The following is a 17589-nucleotide window of genomic DNA, read 5'->3' as shown; positions in this document are numbered from 1 at the left end:
TTACATTGATGGTTTCTCTCTTCCCCTCTCTCTGAAAGCAATAAATATATCCTCAGGTGAGGATTTTTTAAAAAAATGCCTGTACTGAATGAATTAGTATATAAAGCATATGCTTCTTGATAGTAGGAATTTTCAGAAAAGACAAGCTCTACCCACAACTTTTTCAGAATCTGATCACATTCGGACCTACCATGGGCAAACATCAGTGGTGACCCCTAGATATGGTACTTTCTTTCCCAGGCATTCCCCCTATACCCTATGGCAGGGGTGTCAAACTCATTTTCACCCGGGGCCACATCAGCCTCATGGTTGCCTTCAAAGGGCCGAATGTAATTTTAGGACTGTATAAATGTAACTACTCATTAACTAGGGCAAGGAGCTCGGTGCTGCCACCGGGTAGAAACAAGGTGCCAGGCTGGATAAAACAAGGTGGAGGGCCGGATTCAGCCTGCAGGCCTTGTGTTTGCCACCTATGCCCTACGGCAGTCTGTCTGCCAACATATGCGAAAGCAACTGATTTCAACCCACTCAGACTAAAAAAAAAAAAAAAAAACACTTAAGTTTGTTATAGCCCGTTTTGTTTCGTTGAAGTAATGGGGAGGGACTGTGCCACTGAAATAGTGTCCTATACAACCAGACAAGTAGGATTCTATAAAAAGTCCCATCAGTTCATATAATATACAGGTATCATAAAGATACACAAGACCTTGACATTACTGATTTTACTCTTTTTCAGTGCATTTTAGCAAGGGCTAGGGCATCTAGCACCACAGCTTTCCAGACTGCCTTACAAACACAACTGCTGTCATTTTTTATCCAACCCTGCGGAGGGTCTGAAGAAGGCTACACTGTGCAAGGCCATGCAAAACATTTTTGGACTCTGATGAAATGGAGAGAACCACATGATTGGTTGGACAGTTCCCAATTCTAAAAAGTGATTTCAAAATGGCATATAACTTTACTGGAATATCTCCTTTGTTTCTCATTTTCTTCAGATCTGAACAAAGCTTTAAAAAAAGTGTAAGTTTACCATCGGATACATACTACCGTGCGTCATTTTGAAAAAGTTCCTATCTGATTTCACTAAGCTCATATTAAAAGAAAAAAACATGAGTCAAAAAGATCTGACATCTAGCCCTGGATGTTGTGGTTCAGTCAACTGAGTACCAGCCTGTGAACCAAAAAGTTGCTGGTTTGATTCCCAGTCAGGGCACATGCCTGGGTTGTGGGCCAGGTCCCCAGTTGGGGGTGTCTGAGAGGCAATCAATGGATGTTTCTCTCGCAAATCCATGTTTCTCTCCCTGTGTCCCTCCTTTCCTCTCTCTAAAAATAAATAAAAATCTTTTTAAAAAAATTTAAAAAAGGATCTGACGTCTAACCAGGATCTGCGACGAATCAGCTGGCAATCAAAGCATTTCACATTCCTAGGTCTCAGTTTCTCATCAGGTAAATGATGTAACTAAACTATATGATTTCTGTAGTCTTTTCCAGCTCTGAAATTTTGTAATTTTAATGAAAGAAAGGCTCAGGATTTCCATTTCTAAGTAGAATGCTGAAAGTGAAAGACATCATTACTCTTGCCCTATAAACCATGACAAGATAGATAAGCTACAAAATCAGGTTTTTTTAAAAAAAAAAAACAACATCAGAAAGCTAAGGATGCAAAGAAATCTAAATACGTTCCAGAAAATGCCAAGTCCTTCATAAGAGAAGAGACCATAGCTACTCTCATTCCTGGCAAATTGTAAAAAAAAAAAAAAAAAAAGAATTTTCCACTAAGAGAATTAGGAAGAAACCAGCCAAACTTATAACCAACTTTTAATGGCTGCATGTGGATTCAGATAACAGATTACAATTCAGAGGAGGTCCAGTTACAAGCCCCACCTGCCAACTCTTCCCCATGGGTCTTCGATGAGTGCACAAGTCTAAGGCCGAGTCAGGAAAGTTGAAAGAATCTCATGGAGCATATGGGCCTCCACCATGTCCAAGGCAGCTGCCCTCTAAAGGTCAAAAACAGAAAGCATGAGGTAAACCCCTCTGAGGCATTCTGAGTGTAAGGCAAAGAAATACAGCAAAAACATGAGGTAAAGAAAACCTGAGGTGGGACTGGAAAACAAAGGAAACGTCCAAGCACTCCAAAGAGCTGGAAGCTAAGGCTGAAAAGCAGAGAGCCCCAAGGTTCAGGAAACTAACTGGGCAGAGGTATATGAAGAGATAATGGGCAGCCCTGGCTGGTGTGGCTCAGTGGATTGAGTGCCGACCTGCAAACTGAAAGGTCGCTGGTTCGATTCCCATTTAATGTTCACTAATATTCACTAGAAATATTGAAAGCCAGAAGAGAATGGAACATTATCTTTGAAGCACCAAAAAGAAAAACAAAATCAATCCATAATTCTATATCTAAGGAAATCTATTTCAAAACTGAAGATAAATTAAAGACATTTTCTAAGAGACAAAAGCAGAAAGAATTTGTCTGCAGCAGACTTACAAGAAATGCTAAAAGAAGTTCTTTAGGTTGAAGGAAAATTACACCCATTGGTACTCAGAAAGGAACAAAATCCCAAGCGAGAAAGGGTAAATTACTGGAAAATATTAAAAGTCTTAAAAAATCTACCCACATGTTTAAATATCCCTAAGACACTGTTGTTTAAAGCCAAAAATAATGTATCACGTATGTACAGCACATATACTGAGACAAGTAAAATATAAGACAAAATAAAAGAGGGTAAACTGAATCATGCAATTGTAAAGTTTACAGTATTGGTGAAGTAGCTTTATTATTTAAAACAAACTATCACTAATGAAAGGCTCATGGGTCATCTTTAAATACCTTCTCCCTTTTTTGATCATTATGTTTACTTAATAACATATCCATCAATGAGGAGTAAAGGAAAAGACATAAAACTAAATAAAACACCAATTTTAAGTAATGATTTATTTTGCCATGTAGTTTTTTATGTACTTTCACATCAATAATAATAAAACTACTACTTAACATTTAAATACCACAGCTTCATTGGCAATTCCAAAGGAAATAGTAATTAACCATGTGAAGCAGGACACATGTACATTTTTTTTTAAGATTTATTTATTTTTAGAGAGAAGGGAAGGGAGGGAGAATGAGAGTGAAAGGCAACCACACAGCAATGTGTGCCCTGACTGGGAGTCAACCTGCAACCCTGTGGTTTCCAGGCCAGCACTCAATCCACTGAGCCACACCAGCCAGGGGGATACATGTACATATTTTAATTGAAATAATTTCAAGGGGTTCTACTTTCTGCTTTAAAAGTATACAGTTTGAACATATTAAAAAATTATGTTATGGAATATAGCCCCAAAATTCTAACTTGAAGATATAAAGAACATTATTTAGTTCATAGTTATATCACATTATGAGCAATTACAAAAGCAATTAATTTTTAAACATATTTGTTTATATTATAGAGAAAGTCATAGGACTGAACAATAAAAAAATTTCTTAAAGATTTTATTTATTTATTTTTAGAGAGAGGAGAAGGGAGGGAGAAAGACAGGGAGAGAAACATCAATGTGTGGTTGCCTCTCACGTGCCCCTTGTTGGGGACCTGGCCTGCAACCCAGGCATGTGCCCTGACTGGGAATCAAACCAGCAACCCTTTGGTTCGCAGGCCGGTGCTTAATCCACTGAGCCACACAAGCCAGGGCAGATTTTATTTATTTTTAGAGAGAGGGGAAGGGAAGGAGAAAGAGAGGGAGAGAAACATCAGTGTGTAGTTCCCTCTTACATGGCCTCAACCAGGGATTTGGCCTGCAACCCAGGCACATGCCCTGACTGGAAATTGAACTGGTGAAGTTTCAGTTCACAGGCCAGTGCTCAATCCACTGAGCCACAGCAGCGAGGGCTAATTTCCCAATTTCGATGATCATATTTGGTTATGCAGAAGAATGTCCTGCTGGAAATACACTTTGCTCTTAAAGGGTTTAGGAGGGGTGCGTGTGTACTATATTTGTCAATTAAAAAGTTACATTACTTGAGAAAAAATCATGGGGTTTGGTTTAAAAACCTGAAGTTCAAATCCTGGCTCTCTCACTGAAGTGTGATCTTGAATGTATTATTTAAATTTTCTAAAATAAAGATGTTATGACCCATTTTGCAATGTTGTTAGAAGGTCTCAGGGTAAGAGTATATGAGCAGCACAATGCTTCACACATAATACGTTCTTAATAAAGCTTGCTGTTCCTTATATTCCTTTTTGTTATTGTTCCTTATATTCTTTTAAAATTCATATAGCAAAAAAATTTATTGTTCAGCCTTTGCTGGTATGGCTCAATGGATTGAGTGCCAGCCTGTGAATCAAATGGTCACTGGTTCGATTCCCAGTCACGGCACATGTCTGGATTGTGGGTCACGTCCCTGGTAGGGGGCTCACAAGAGGCAACCACACACTGATGTTTCTCTCCCTCTCTTTCTCCCTCCCTTCCCCTCTTTAAAATAAATACATAAAATCTTAAAATCTTTATATCTTCAAGTTAGAATTTTGGGGCCATATTCCATAACATAATTTTTTATATCTTCAAACTGTATACTTTTAAAGCAGAAAGTAGAACCCCTTAAAATTATTTCAATTAAAATATGTACATGTATCCTCCTGGCTGGTGTGGCTCAGTGGATTGAATGCCGGCCTGTGAACCACAGGGTCACCAGTTCAATTCCCAAGTTAGGGCACATGCCTGGGTTGCAGGCCAGGTCCCCAACAAGGGGCACATGAGAGGCAACCACACATTGATGTTTCTCTCCCTCTCTTTCTCCCTCCCTTCCCCTCTCTAAAATAAATAAATAAAATCTTTCTTAAGAAAATTTTTTTAAGTATTATGAAATTAATACTGGTATAGTATAACCAACTAATACTCAGATCCTGTTTAAGTTTCTGCCACTGTACCAATAATATACTTGAGAGGGGAAAAAAAGCATTCCAGAATCCCATGTTACATTAACAACTGGGTTGGCTAAAAAGCCCCTTACATTCTTTCCATATGATGGCTCTAGTAGTACTCAGTTGTCTTTAACTTCACTCAAAACAATTTTGTTAGACTGCATTGTGACAACTGTCATACTGGCGTGCATTTAAAAAAGCTTATCAAAACTGGTGAACTTTTGTTCAGCCATTTTAATAATGAAGATAGAAGAAAATATGCAACATTTTTGGCATATTATGCTTTATTATTTCTAGAAAGGTAAAAACACAACCAAAATGAAAAAAAAAAAAAAAGATTTGTACAGTGTATGGAGAAGGTGCTGTGACGGATCAAACGTGTCCATGTGGTTTGTGAAGTTTCTTGGTACTATTGACGTTTTGGCAGCACCCCTGGTCTCTACCCACTAGAAGCCAACAGCGGGAGATAGCCGACATACTCCAAATATCCAAATCAATAAAGTTATTGGTGAAAATTAAAAATGTGTCTTTTATTTTATGGAAAAAAAACATACAGACTCTTTGGCCAACCCAATACAATGCAATCTTTAACATACTTTTTCCCGTTAGAAGTTGAAAGGAATCAACTATTTTATATAGTCCACAAAAAGCCACTGAGCACTTGACATGTGCAAGGCACTGCTTGATGGCACCGCAGAGAATAAGACAGTTAAGGTTCTTCTGCTTCCAAAGAGTTTACATTCTAGTGAAGAATGACTAACAAGTAAACTAATAACTTCAGATTTGGCCAAGTGCTATGACTGGATAGCTGGGAAATGGCCATCTAAGGAGCTGAAACCTGAATGAGGAGAACATACCAGCACTGCTAAGAGATGGGAGCAGAGCGTCGCAAACAGAGGAAATGGCAAAGACAGAGCTCAGTATTTTGAAGGAAAAGAAAGGATGCCAGTGTACCCAAAGAGTCTTGAGGAAAGGGAGTGGTAACTAATGTGGAGATGAGACTGAATAGGTTGAAAGAACACATGAGACAGGATTCTAAATTTCATAATTAAGACATAATGAAAACTTTGGTGTGGTTTAATTTACATTTTTAAAAGATGATTCTGGTGACTGGGAAGAGAATGAACTGAGATCCGTTAAAAGCTATTTCAGTAGGCCTGTGAGATGATGGTGGCTGAGTCTAGGCTGGTAGAAATGAAGATGTCAAATAGGAGACAGATTCAAAGATATTTTAGAGACCAAGAAAAACTGATGATTGAGTAGATATGAGGGCTAAGGGACCAAGAGGATTCAGGGATAACTCCTAGGTTCCAATTACTAAGATTGGGAAGACTGAGAGAAGAACAATATGGGAGAAAGAGTTTTATTTTGGACTGTTCAGTCTATTAGACCATTTACACAGCTGAGTGGTAACAGGAAGCACTGAATGAATGGCAGATGAATAATGTGTCTGGAACTCAATCAAGATGTCAAAACCAGAAACACAAATTGAGACTTATCCATATGTACATTGTACTTAAAACAGTAAGTTGAATGAGACCACGTAGAAAAAGAATTTAGAAAGAGAAGGGAAAGAAGTCCAGGACTAAACTATGCGATATGCCAATTCTTAGAGGCAGGAAGAAGATAGAAGATACTAAAATAGTATGTATGACAAGGTATGAGGTAGGAGAAAAACAAAGACTATGTGTCTCATAAGCTAACGGAAGCAAGTAGATGGGCAGAAAATAGTGGTCAACAATACTGAGTGTTACAGCAAGATGTGGGTTTGGTAAATGTAATTCACTGGTAACCCTGACTAGAACAATTTCAGTGGTGAGATGGTGCTGGAGTAGGTTGAAGAGCAAAGGAAAGTGGAAAGAGCATACAAAGACAACTCATGAAAATTTGTTTGAAAGAAGATGAGAGAAATGAGACAACAGCTAGAGGAGAAGAACGTGGAACCATGAGACAGTCTGTAAGAGATTTCTGTATCTCCACTGTCCAATAAGGTAGCCAACAGCCACACATGGCTACTGAACAACTGAAATGTGGCTACCATATTGGACGGTGTAACTTTGGGGCACATTTGTATAGTACTAAAAATGACCCAACAGAATGGGAAAAATAAGAGAAGGAATCCAGGGCACAAGAGGAGGAATCTACAAATGATATAACATTAAGTGAAGCAAGGCCCGAAATTATAGTGCCATAGGAAACATCAAAACCTAAACTCAGAATGTATCCTAAACCTGGCTGGAATCTGAAGCATAGGCTAAATTACAGAAACCCTTAAAAGCTAAGTAGTAGGGAAAGGGAAGGTAATTCATACTTATTGAGTACCTATTAAGTGCCAGGCATGTTCTAAGTAACAAATTATTTCTGTTATTCCAACCCACTACCTTGCAAGTCTCATTTTACAAGCAAGAGCACTGATGCCCTGAGGGGTAAAGCAACTTCACGGAAATCATACATTTAGAGAAGGTCAAGATCTGGACACAGGCCTATCTCACTTACTCGAAAATTAGAATATTTCCACTTCATAAGGTGCTAGATTAAGAACCACTCAATGTTTCAGGACCTGGAAATAAATAACAAGTGACATATCAATCTGGTATAGCCATCTACAAGTGCCAACAAGCCTGGAGGTACTAGGCCAACAGCAAAAACTGTCCCCTCAATGCTATCCACAAGATAATTAAGAATCACTTATTTAACAGCTATTTTTAAATTTTTTAATCCAACAGAAAATACCTTTATTGAGACAAGAGGGAAAATGTATGTTCTTATAACTTCGGTTACCACTTTACTGAACACAGGAATTATCAATCAGAAAACTGGCATTGCTTTACAGTAACTATTAAAATAATATCTGACCATCACAGAAAAGTAAGTAGAAACCAACCACGTCTCCAATTTGTAAATGAAAGAAATTATTAAACTGAGCCTAGTCGGTTATTAAATTCCAGCTTAGATTATTTTAGATTGTGTGGGTGAGAGCATCCAGATCTGCGCTGTCCAGTATGGTAGCCACTGCCGCTGTTGAAACACAAGTCAAAGAAAATTAAAAATTCAGTTCCTCAGGTGCACCACCTGTTAAGTGCTCAATAGTCACGGGTGGCTAGTGGCTACCTCACTGGACAGCACAGAATCCTTTAATCATCACAGAAAAATCTTGTTGGACAATGATTAGATCCTCAATTTTCCTTTTGACTCTTTCAGGAGGGCCAATGGAAAGGGCAACTCAAGACCTGAATTTTCCAAATCGGTCACTAATCAGCTGAGCAACTATGTATACGTCGCTTAGCAGTGCTTCTAAAAATGTACATTTTGAATCACCTGCAAATCCTGTTAAAATGTAGATTCTAATTCAGTAGGTCATAAGACGGGGTCAAGATTCTGCACTTCTAATAAACTGCCATGTGATGCTAACAGTGCTGGTCCAGAAATCACACTCTGAGTACCAAAGTCTTAGATCTCTGCGCACCTGTTTCTTCAGTTGTCAAATGATGGACCAGGAGCACGATAATGTCCATGACCTCTCTGTATACGCTAACATTTTATAGTTTTTTTAGTTGTACAGAATTAAATTCATGGAGATTTCACACCCTCTGCAGATGCAGTCTCTTTACTAAAGTAAATGCTAGGATTCTAACGAACAATTTTTGTGATAACATTTTTTCCCATGAAAAGACTTATCAAATGTAAATGAAAATCAATGGAAAAATGTTATTTGCTATATAAACATTCAATCTCTGTACAACTTTTCTGAAGTGGATTTAAAAAGCTGGCATGTATAAAAGACATACTTTTAAAAACTATCAGAGTGACACCCCTCTACTTTCCAAATATACAGTTCATGGACGGAAAAAAACAATGCTGGATGCAGTCTACACTGTTACCTTAAAAGCATCAGTCTCACGTGAAAAGCAACCTCCTGGAAAAGGCCATTAACTACAATAACATTATTGTTGTTTTTGTAAGTCTCATGACTGTGAGCCATAAAACTGACCAAAATCCCCCAAACACTAGCAGGCTGCCCACAAAACAGGCTGAAGGAGCTGACAGAAGGCAGCCAAAGATGCCACAAAGAATTTGCTTTTGAGGCATCTTCTTTCTATTTAACAGGGACCCTAGAAAAACACATGGTTCAAGTGGGCAACACGAACACAGAACCAGAGAGCAGTGGTAAGGCTAAACATTTCATAAGGCATTATAACTCACAGTAAAAAAGCTAAGATAGCCAGTTTGTTTATAAATTCTGAATTATGTACAACAGCTAATTACCTATATTCTTAAAAACACACAGGAAGTACTTGTTTGGCCTCTAAGTGATAGGATGCTTTGAAAATCTATAACACATTTATATTTGTATTTTTATATTTCCTTTAGTAGGAAATATATTTTAAAGTTTTAGTTAAACTTTATTAAAGTTCCTCTATATATATCATGCAATTCTCTGCCAAAACCTCTCCAAAGATTTAATTCACATTAACAATACACTTATTGACCACAAAACTCTTCAAGAAAGTCACTTTGAGAAAATAGTATACAAAGAAAAATGAGGGAATGGGGAGTTTTCTATTCTCATTTTTAAAACAAACTGCTATTCTCAATCTTTTTCTTCTCAGTCTTATTTTAAGCCAATCTGCTAAACAGCTGCTTTTTAGAATCAGTCAAAATATCTTAATTACCTAATTTCAGTGTATGTCCTAAATGTGGAACCGTAGAGCCAACTTATCTTTAAAAAAGACTGATGAGAAACAGTGCCTGTAACAATACCTATTTCAAGTTGTCTTCATTAAAACTGAAGCTCATACAGATCAGGAGAAAGCACGATTATAAATTTCACCAGAATGAAAAGCTCACGTTCACATGAACTATTTTCTACCTTTACCACTTACTCATTTAAATTAATTCCTACATATTATAAAGATAACTTTTACATTACCAATGAAAACAAAAGGTTAATTTCTACCAACACCATAAAAGTACTATCTGTCCTTTGTAAATAATCTGTAACAAGTCTCTCTCAATTAGGATCAAACATTTACTTGTAGGAACTGACCAGCCAATTTTACCTTTCCTCTCAACAAACATTATAAAATTCCACCTGTAGGATATATGTAATCTTTTAAAAATGCAATTTAAGTCTTTTTTTTTTTTATAGAAAAATTGCTGTTACTCCTGAGAGAGAGAGAGAATTGTAATGTGGACAGAAACATTTTAGCCTATCATTTAAAAAAATACAGTGTATAAAAAAAAGGCCACGTAGCAGTCCGTGGGCAGGATGAGTCATCATCACCAACTCAAAACTTGCAGCACTTCAAGCTTCCTCCTACCCGACCCCATCCCCTTCAGCAATGTACCCTGAGTCAGCAAACCTTACCATTTTGTCAGTTATGAATTCTCACGATGCTTAAATGAACTTATGCAAAACACTGCAACACATTTAGTACTAGCACTTGTTATTAGAACATGTGCTTTTTCTATTGCAAAATTAACTTCAATCTTCTCTAGATTCTTAATTACAGACAGTGGTCAAACGCTACTTTTAATCATCTTTTGCAAACAAGTGAACTTCAAATTATGATACATAAACATTTTATAAACAATTCTCCACTTTCCAGAAGTTCCCCCCCGCCCCGAATAGTAATAATCTAGAGTAGATGATAAAACATATCCTGCTCAAATCTGGCATTTCCTAGATGACAGCAAATACTGAATTTAGAACACCAATAAGCAATTTTACAAGTTTCATAAAACAATACTTATTAAGTGACGTAGCACATATGTGTGTGAAAGGACTTTACACATCTTGGCACATAGCAAGTCCCTCATAAACATGTTTGAACTGCGTGCCAAAAATATGTAAAGTTTCTTCCACCCAATTCAAAATTATTTTTCAGACATTAAAAATCTGACATTCCTAAGAGAAATGTAGAGGCAATTCCCTCTTTGGACCCTACATTCATCTAGCCAGATTACTCTTCCCATCTCCGTTTCCCAGCGTTGAAAGAGAGGCTATGTCCAATCAGAACTTTAAAAAATAAGGCAAAAAGAATCAAGCAATCAGGAAATTACTCTGAAGCTGTTTACGCTTCATTTTGTCCCTTGTTAACTTTTTTCCTCAACAAATCATCTTGTATCCGTTTTTTAAAAAAGTTAATATTGAGTCTGACTTTTAAGGGCATTTTTAGCACTAAAGGAAAGAACACGAATTTTGCTGCAAATGCAGTAGACTTCCAATTCCACATCACCAGTTCCCTTCATTGGACTTTTTCCAATGAGCAAGCAAATGAAAAAACAGGAAAGGAATCAAAAAGATCCTGCTTCATAGAGCTCCCACCTAACACCTGAATCAGTCGCGTCTCATTACTAAACCAACGAACAAAAGGCGGCCAAAACATCTTTACTTTTCTGCGCACCTCACCAAATCAGATAAAAACGCACAGCGAAGGCCCTTTTTAGTGAACTGATAAAAAAAACAAGTTTTCATTTGGGTACTTTCCCAGACCACCGCTCAACATCCCGAAAAGGGCTAAGGAAAGGCTGCAGCACAGAAGGGAAGGAAATTAAGAATTCCGACTCACGAGTTTTCTGTATCTCATTTATGGTTAGACTCAAAACTTGGGCAGAGGACTTCAGGGCTCTGAGACGAGCCAGTTAAGTGGTGCGCTCTACGCAATCTGCCGAGTGCACTGGAGACTTTGCCTCGTCGGAGTCAGCTGAGGCCGAGTCACTGGAATGGGATGGGGGTGGAGACGCGGGAGCATTTCAACAGGCAGCGTGCCAGAAAGGCGAGACTCCGCGCCACCTCCTGCGCCCGGGACGCCCCTCCCAGCCACCGCCCCTAACTCGCTGCCGGGCCGGGTTTCGAACCCACGGACCGGACAGCAGGCGGAGGGTGTCGCAGCCAGCTAGCTGGGCTCCGAGAAGGGCGGCGCGGCTGGGACCAGCTGCCGGCGAGGGGCGTGCCGGGTGGGAGGGGCGCACCGGCCGCTTTGCCGGCCCCACGCGGGGACCCCAGCCCGCCGGCCGCGCAGGGACACGCCAGCCAGGCCCAAGCTGGCGAGCCGGCGGGCGGGCAGGGGGCGGGCGAGAGATGGAACAAAAGCGCCTTTGTTGAGTGGTGGCTGCCGGAGGGTCACATACAATGGAGGAGAGAACCGGCTCTGCCGCCGCCGGGCCCGCCACGGCGCCCTCCCGAGCCGCCCCGCTGGCGCACCCGCACACGTACACACACACACTCACGGGACTTCTCCGACTCATCGAGGGAGTGCGGGGCCCGCGGACAGCCCCCAGTGTCGGCTCAGGTCTCCGGCTGTGCTGGCGGCAGCGGAGTCTCCGAGGCTCTCGCTTTGCCGCAGTCGCCGCCATGTAACCCCGACCCGCGAGAGAGGGCGAGGGAGAGGGGCGGGGTCTCTCGGCGCCACGCCCCCACACGTCACAGGCTCACTCCACGAGTTCCCCCGCCCCCGCCCAGCCCCGCGCTTGTGCAGGCTCCGGAATTTCCAACGCCGGTGACTGGTCACAGCATGCCGTGCGGGTGGCAGGAGGCATGCGGGCTCATCAGCTGCCTCAGTGGACTGGGCCGAGGAGGCGGACAAACAGGCCCTCTCTCTTCTGTTTTCCCCAGCACTAGAGCACAAAGTGCCAAACCCCTTATGACCGTTTGTGTGCATCAACTACATGCAAGGCACAGGGCATCCAGGAGGACTAGGCCTTCGTCCCTGTCCTCGGGATGGGCCGGGGAACGAGAAGGCTGAACCTGAAGATGGATTGACTAGAAGACAACAGCTGACTTACAAGACAAACATGTTAGAGGCTAAGTGCTAAGAAGGCCATTACTTCTGCCTGAGGGTATGGAGGAATGCTTCTAAGTAAAGTCGCCACTGGTGACCTTTAAGCTGGATCAAAAGGAACACATATAACCTGAGGAGGTGAGGGGAAGGGTGTTCCTGGGATGGAACTCTGTGAGCAAAGACTGAGACGGGGAGCACCTGCTTGTTGCAGGAACAATTTGACAGAAGTGTAGAATTTGGGAAGAGGTGTACTGGGAAATGTGGATTGGTACCTTCTTACGCCAACTTAGAAGAAAAGCAAGCTTACTTTATCATGGCTTATTGAGTCCAAGGAGACTTTCTAGTGTTTATGTGAAATTTATGTAGATATTTATGAAATTAGAGACGCAGGTCAACATAGTTTTTCAGTGACTTAATCACCATTCCTGAATGAGAACCGAAAGTTTGGCAGTCCTTATCCATTATTATGCCCATCTTCAAGCTTCAAGCGTGAGGCAAAGACCACTTCAAAGATAACATACTGTCTTGAGGTGAAGTTGGGATGGAGCTTAAATGTTTTATATTTTTTATATTTAAAACAATACCATCTGAACACCAGGTGCGATGAGATGGTGAATAGATAAAACCAGGAGAAAGGGGAGGCTTGTTCCAGCCCCAAGATTTCTAATTCATGGATGCAGCCTCTCTGCCTCAAGAGCTCTTTTCCTGCTACCACTATGCATTACCCCTTACTGCCCCTGCTCTAGGGTCCCCTGCCATTCCTAAGACACCTCTCCTCCCTTATCCATCAATCTCAGATTACCAGGAGGAAGCAGGGAGGAGAATAAATATCAAGTACTGTGACTTTCCTCAAGGAGCTTAAAATGTAGTGTCAGCTCCTGACTTCCAACAAAGACCACCAAAATAACCTGTTGATCACGCAAAGCCAACTTTATTGCTTATACAGCAATAAGAAAGACCACAATGTTTACAGTCTTAGCAATGTTTCAAAGAGGGAGGTCAAGGGTAAGTTAAAAGATTTGAAGGATCTGGTTCAACATGGTTCTTTCAGTGAAAGAGCATGGCTAAATTTATGACATAATCTTTTAGGATGAGTGGACATAGGAATGGGACAGTCTTGAAGCAAGCCTAGAAGAGTAAACAGTTGTTTGATAAACCTAATAGAGTAATCTGGTTTGAGGAGGGGACTGTCTACCCTGATAAAAGCAAGGTCAGTCAGTAGTCTTGTTCATAAAAATGGACTTCAAGGAAGTTCCAGAAACTGAAATTAAGTTATTTGCAATTTCTCTTGGGCAAATTTCTTGAAATTAATGTTTATGCAGACAGTTACATTGTAAAATATGCAGTTAGTCTTAGTTTTTAATCCTATTGTGTGGCATTCAGTTCTCAGTAATTTTCCACAAATTCATAAGTGAATAATGAATTCATTTTGGTGGGTTATGACCAGCATTTTCTTCTTAATGAAATAGAACAAAAAACTAGAGAGCATCACCCATAACAAAGGGTAAACATTGTTTTGCAGAACTTTTGTTTCAATCATGTACCATATTTCAACAACTCTACAATGTCATCAATTGTGATATGCCATTATTTTATATACTATCGAGAAAGTGAATACCCTATCAAAATATAGTAGCCTATTGCTACATCCTGATTTCAGCAATATTAAAATGGAAAAAGTACTTCTTAAAATTGATGAAATATAAGGTATATATAAGTGTGCCAATTGGATCAAAATGTATTTCTGTTGCTCATTATTGCTATGAGCTGTGCTATTATTAGAAGAGTTTAAAAGCCCTGTTTTAGTGGAAGAATGCAGGAGAGGAACAGGTAAGTACACCATAAGGCAGCTTGAGATGAATGCTTCCTCAACAGAGATACAAATTACTTGTTAGAAGGACAATTGATGACAACTGGAGACATTAGGAAATGTTAGATTGGAAGAGAGAATATTTGAGCTGGGCTTTACTCCATTAGAAAGTATCAGGAAAAAGACATTTCTGGATGAGAGAGCAGAGTGTATAAAGGAATGAATGTGCAGGGCACATTTTGGAAAATGGGGCAAGTCTGACAGGCCCAGGCGAATGAAGACAACAAGTTAGCACCAGATTGAGAAGGCCTTGATTGGATGCCAGAACTTCTGGATTTATGCTAAAGGTAGTAGAAGAGGAATTTAGATGATACAACTAGTTTTTTAGAACAATAATTCTGGCATGAATGGGAGGGAGAGATTAGATGAGCAGGAGGTTGGAGACAGGGAGGGTAAGAGAGTTCATTGTTTTTTTGCTACCCTGCATCCAGTGTACTTTACTCTGGTAACAATACTCTTGTATCTTTTAAGGAACCACCCATTCCTTTTTCCAGTAGTCCCTCCTTATCCACGGTTTTACTTTCCATGGTTTCAGTTACCTGTGGTCAACCATGGTTCAAAAATATTAAAGGGAAAATTCCAGAAGTAAATATTCATAAGTTTTAAATTGTGCACTGTTCTGAGTAGCATGGTGAAATCTCAAACCATCCTGCTCCATCCCACCTGGGATGTCAGTCATCACTTTGTCCACCATGTCAGTGCTGTATATGCTACCAGCTGCCCACACTTTACCCATCTAGGCTACCAGATGGACTGTTGAGGTATCACAATGCCTATGTTCAGGTAACCCTACTTCACATAATAATGGCCCAAAAGCCATTCACATAACTTTTATTATACTATATTGTTATACTTGTTCTATTTTTCTTACTGTTAATCTCTTATTGTAACCTAATTTATGAATTAAACTATGATAGGTATGTATGTATAAGAAAAACATAGTTAAAAACAGAAAAGAAAAAACATAGTATATTTAGGGTTCAGTATTATCTGTGGTTTCAAGCATCCATGAGGGGTCTTGGAACATGTCCCCTACAGGTAAGGGGAACTACTTTTAAGCTACAAAATTGGAATTGTGTCATTTAGGTGATTTCATGTGGGAGTTAAATGCTCTTATATTTGTATTTTAAACTGGCATTGTACAATATAAAAATTAATTCTAAAATTCATGTTAATAACTTAAATTTTTAAAATTCTCCTGAGGGGGCAGGGGAAACCAATGGGGTAAAATTGGGACAACTGGAATAGAACAATAAAATAAATAAATAAAAGTTTTTATTTCTCCTTACTTAGAGTGATATTAAATAGTTATCATAGTTAACTATCTATCTAAATTTATAACACCATGACATGTCAAGAGGAAGAGACCAGAAAAAAGGAAAAAAGCTTTATATTTTAATTCTTTAACTGCATTTTTTCCTACTTTTCGAACCAGTGGCGCCAGAAATTATGATTCTTTGAACCCTCATCCCCCAAAAGAATCCCAGGAGCCCTACACTGAAGAAGGTGGTCAGGGAAGACTTCCCACCTGTCCTCATCCCCCTCACTGATGGGTAGGGCAGGAGAGGTGAGAGAGTGAATACATTTCCGCCCTGTGGATAAGGCATCCAAGGCCATAATGCCGGGCTGCCCACACTCAGGAGCAGCATTTCCTATTATAAATACACTAGATTCATTACTCATGGAGGTAGGAAGTGGGGGGAGGAAGGAAGACCTTGTTCTGCTGCTGGAGCACATTTTCCCATAGAAACAATGTTGTGGGTCACAGCTCTCATCCTCTCATGGTCCAGCTGCATGTGTGCTACATGGGCTTCTAAGAGCTGGCCTGAGAAATAACCAGCATTTGTCACATCGTTTCTCTGGGGAAAATGTGTTTTCAGTTTCTAACAACCAAGTTAGAAATCAACTTAGTGGAGCATAGCTCAGTCTTACAGGGACTCTCTGTACCTTCCTAGCTCAGGAATGCTGAGACCTTAGAGAAGAATGGTATCTGTAAGACCCAGGTAAACAAGTAAACATTAACGAGAAGGTTATTAAAAGTCATAACTTGCCCTGGCTGGTGTGGCTGAGTGGATTGAGTGTCAGCCTATGAACCAAAGGGTCACTGGTTCTGATTCCCATTCAGGGCACATGCCTGGGTCATAGGCCAGGTCCCCAGTAGGGGGCATATGAGAGGCAACCACACATTTTTAAAAAAAAATTTTTTAGGACTTCCGGCCAAGATGGAGGTGTAGATAGTAGACACACTGTGCCTCCTCGCACAACCAAAAGAAGGACAACAAATTTAAAAACAAGAAACAACCAGAACTGACAGAAAATCAAACTGTATGAAAGTCCAACAACCAAGGAGTTAAAGAAGAAACATTCACCCAGACCAGTAGGAGGGGTGGAGACGGGCAGCTGGGGTGGAGAGTACTCGCAGCAAGGCAGCTGCTGGAGAACCAGGACAGGCAAGGCGGAGGATTGTGGACCAGGCGGTCCCACATTCATGTGCAGATAAACCAGGAGGAACAACTGAGGAGCCAGACAGACCGCGCAACCCGGGGTTCCAGTGCAGGGAAATAAAGCCTCAAATCTCTGACTGAAAACACCTGTGGGGTTGAGGCAGCAGCGGGAGAAACTCCCAGCCTCATAGGAGAGTTTGTTGGAGAGACCCTCAAGGGCCTAGAATGTACACAAATCTACCCACCTGGGAATCAGCACCAGAGGGGCCCATTTTGATTGTGGGTAGTGGGGGAAGTGGCGCTGTTCCCTCTTGGGCTCCTATCCCACATACAATGTCACAACATAGCAACGTGGGTTACCCCGCCCTGGTGAGCACCTAAGGCTCCACCTGTTACTACGTTGTAACAGGCGCGCCGAGACCAAAAAAAAAATGGCCCAAATGAAAGAATAGATCAAAGCTCCAAAAATTAAGTGACAAAGAGATAACCAACCTATCACATGCACAGTTCAAAACACTGGCAATCAGGATGCTCACAGAAATGGCTGACTAGGGTCGCAAATTAGATGAAATAATGAA

General features: G+C 40.5%; 1 protein-coding gene across 5 annotated transcripts in view; it reads right to left on the bottom strand.

Annotated features, from left to right (window-relative positions):
- MAPK6 (mitogen-activated protein kinase 6) overlaps nt 1–12309 on the bottom strand; it is a 40867-nt gene extending 28558 nt beyond the window's left edge. Inside the window, exons 1-2 of one of the 5 annotated variants that reach the window (XM_045201547.3) lie at nt 12147–12309; nt 11486–11634 (exon numbers count right to left, since the gene is read on the bottom strand). The gene's annotated coding sequence lies outside the window, so the exon portion shown is untranslated. Of the gene's footprint in view, nt 1–1884; nt 2001–7409; nt 7474–11485; nt 11635–12132 lie in introns of all 5 variants that reach the window. The other 4 variants (XM_045201550.3, XM_045201549.3, XM_045201548.3 and 1 more) reach the window with 4 other exon arrangements.
- Between the last annotated feature and the right edge of the window lie 5280 nt (nt 12310–17589).

The sequence above is a fragment of the Desmodus rotundus genome, chromosome 7, assembly GCF_022682495.2.
Source record: "Desmodus rotundus isolate HL8 chromosome 7, HLdesRot8A.1, whole genome shotgun sequence".
In the NCBI taxonomy this organism is placed as follows: Eukaryota; Metazoa; Chordata; class Mammalia; order Chiroptera; family Phyllostomidae; genus Desmodus; species Desmodus rotundus.
This window is presented reverse-complemented; position numbering and strand designations above follow the sequence as displayed.